Source organism: Hyperolius riggenbachi, chromosome 7 (genome assembly GCF_040937935.1).
Source record: "Hyperolius riggenbachi isolate aHypRig1 chromosome 7, aHypRig1.pri, whole genome shotgun sequence".
Classification (NCBI taxonomy): Eukaryota; Metazoa; Chordata; class Amphibia; order Anura; family Hyperoliidae; genus Hyperolius; species Hyperolius riggenbachi.
In genome coordinates, this window is record NC_090652.1 from 225,408,322 (window position 1) to 225,411,619 (window position 3,298).

A 3,298-nucleotide genomic window follows, 5' to 3' on the forward strand; every position below is an offset into this window, starting at 1 on the left:
TTCATTGCAGTACTACATAAAACCTAAGGATGGCGCTTGGAGTGCTAAAGTTTACCTCTGTACTTTGCAAATGTTCTGGAAAGTCTTCACAAACTGGTAAGGCTAGTAGGGTCGGAGCTGGGAAAAAAGGGCGCATGCCGCTAGTGGACAAAAAGGGCGCCGCCATTCACTCCCATAATAAATAGCGTTTAATGGGCGCCGGGTAGGAAAAAAGGGCGCCGGAGCTAAATAAAGTTTATAAACGGCGCCAGGAGCTAAATAAAGTTTACAAACGGCGCCCGGAGCTGTTTAATGATTTATAACTGAACTTGTGGTGATTTACGTTTATAAAATGCACCCGTGCCGAATAACGTTTATGAAAATACTAAACATATTTATCTTATTTAAATAATTAAAACATTATTTAAAGTTTTATCCCTTACTGTTTGTAAAACATTATTATTCACAAAATAAAGCGATCAGTACGTAACGTAAATTGCAAAATATTTTTTTAATCCACAATTAGCAAAACATAATTATCCACATAATAAAGGGAGGGTTACTTAGGCACCAACAGGGGGGTCTTAGGTTTAGGCACCAACAGGGGGGTCTTAGGTTTAGGCACCAACAGGGGGGTCTTAGGTTTAGGCACCAACAGGGGGGTCTAGGGGTTAGGGGTAGGTACAGGGAGGGTTACTTAGGCACCAACAGGGGGGTCTTAGGTTTAGGCACCAACAGGGGGGTCTTAGGTTTAGGCACCAACAGGGGGGTCTTAGGTTTAGGCACCAACAGGGGGGTCTTAGGTTTAGGCACCAACAGGGGGGTCTTAGGTTTAGGCACCAACAGGGGGGTCTTAGGTTTAGGCACCAACAGGGGGGTCTAGGGGTTAGGGGTAGGTACAGGGAGGGTTACTTAGGCACCAACAGGGGGGGTCTTAGGTTTAGGCACCAACAGGGGGGTCTTAGGTTTAGGCACCAACAGGGGAGTCTAGGGGTTAGGGATAGGTACAGGTAGGGTTCTGTGTAAGAGTAGGCTTAGGTATAGTTTTAGTAAAATTTTAGTAATAATTACTAATGTATTACAACACTTATTACGAACGTAGTTATATTTATATCATCTTTATAAACAATATTTTCAGATTTTATTATAAGAACAAACCATAAATGACTGTTATTCACAATAATATACAATTATAACAATTAAACATATATTATTGGTTTTTTTATAAACGTAATTATAAGTTTAACTTTTGAAACAGGGAAGATTAACGTTTTCACAATTTCCAATTTCATAAACATTATTTAATGATTTATAATTTTGTTAAACATTATTTGTAAACGAAATATAGCACACTATATTTATAAACCCTATTAATGATTAATTATTATTTAGAGTTTACACCCCGCGCCCTTTTTGTCCAGGCGCCCTTTTTGTACGTACGCAGTAGGGTCACACTTAGCAGAATCACATGCATTCTCCCTATAGCACATAGTGGAAATGTGTGCAACTCTGCTAAGGCCCCGTTTACACTTAATCAGTTGCTATCAGTTATAACTGAAAGAAAACGGATTTTCAAAGTAAGTCCCATGTTTTCCTATGGCACCTTTCACACGTAACGCGTTTTAACTGAAATCTTTTTCACAATGCATTGCTATAGAAAAAACACGTACCAACGCACACCAACTGATTAAGTGTAAATGGTCCCTAAGTGTAATCCTTGTCGTAGGAAGATATCACTCTGGTGTGTGCGGGAACCACAGACGATTCTCTGCAAGCGCTTTGCCACATTTTGGGTGTGTTTTAGTGCATGCAGTTTTTACAGCAGCCAGTGAAAAAATATGTGCTTTGTGCGGGAAACTAGTGCAGGCTGTATTTTTTTATATGCTATGCAGAATTGCTTACTGAAAAAAAGCAGCCCCACAGACTATCTTAGCCAATGTGGCAAAATGCTGCAAATTTCTCCGCGTGTGATCCCTCCCTCTCTGTATTGCAGAAAAGTAAAAGAAGTGAAAAGCTATTATTTCTGAACAATAAAATACAACAAGGCACACACACTTTAAATTAAAGTGCATTGAGGACAATGTAATCTTCTGTAACTAAAATTATTTATAATTGTGCATGGATTTCTTTTTATTTGATGTTCCCATCTTAATTATAAGTGGCATATGGGTCGCTGTGGGCTGTGGGAGTGAAGGGGTGCAGTAGAGCCCGCTGTATTTCATGGAGGAGGGGCTCTGGAAGTGAACAGAGAGAAGTGAGTTTGCAGAATGCTCAGTGGGGAGGGCAGTGTGTGAGGATTGGGTGAGTTTAATAGGATCAGCTCAGTGTAATCCTGTTTTATCCATTGTAATTCAGGCAGCCAAGGAGACGGAAAACCAGAGGAAAGAGACTTTTATCCGCTCAGGGGGCAGGAACAACAAAAGGCATCAAGTGGCAGAAAATCAATTAGAAAGAATCCTCTTCTGGGCCAAAATCCAGCAGGAAAAGAGCATCCAGAGAGCACAAATTGGGCTTCACCCTTCCTCCAAGAATGGCCATCTGAATTCTGTCCCCCTGTGTTGCTGCTCTTAAATGATGGCTAGCTCTGACCCCAGGGGCTATTTTGTTTCAAAGTATGAAACTTAAATAACAAAATAAAACCTTGACCTATGCAGACCTTTAATGGCTAAAAGTTATACCTATTACATGAAGATAACGTCCTCCCTTGTTAACGTTTCCTGGCAAATCTTCCTCAGTTATGAATAGTGGGGTAATCCCAGTGAGTTTACATTACACAATAAAATCTTAACTATAATAAATGCGTGTGTGTGTGTCTCTGTGTGTATGAAATATATAATGGGGCTAACCAAAGTCAAGGTCACCAATAAGAAAGGAAAAAAGTGTTGTGGATATTGAGAGCCCTAACAAAATGTTGTTAGGGCCCCTCATGATTTGTAGCTATACCCCTGGCCCGTTTGAAAATTATACTGTAATACCAAACAAGGAGTAAGGTACTTTCACTCTGGGTCATTGTATCACCTGTTAATGAAACAGAGGGGGGAAGTCACATCGCATGTTATGAATGTTACATAGTTATTTGGGTTGAAAAAAGACATACGTCCATCGAGTTTAATCAGAAAGTAAAGTACAACACCAGCCTGCTCCCTCACATATCCCTCTTGTTCCAGAGGAAGGCAAAAAACCCTTACAAGGCATGGTCCTATTAGCCCCAAAAGGGAAAAAACAAATTACGTCTGTTCCATGTGGTTTGATGCATACAGTGAACCATAGAGTACATAGAAAGTATGCTTCTCTGTAACTGTTAATGCTTGTTATGCAG

At 40.2% G+C, this 3,298-nt stretch overlaps 1 long non-coding RNA gene across 1 annotated transcript; it reads left to right on the top strand.

Annotated features, from left to right (window-relative positions):
* The first annotated feature begins 1,525 nt into the window (after nt 1-1,525).
* Nucleotides 1,526-2,634, top strand: LOC137525781 (uncharacterized). Its single transcript, XR_011023011.1, has 2 exons — nt 1,526-1,556; nt 2,335-2,634. It is a non-coding gene; the product is annotated as an uncharacterized lncRNA (long non-coding RNA).
* Nucleotides 2,635-3,298: the final 664 nt, after the last annotated feature.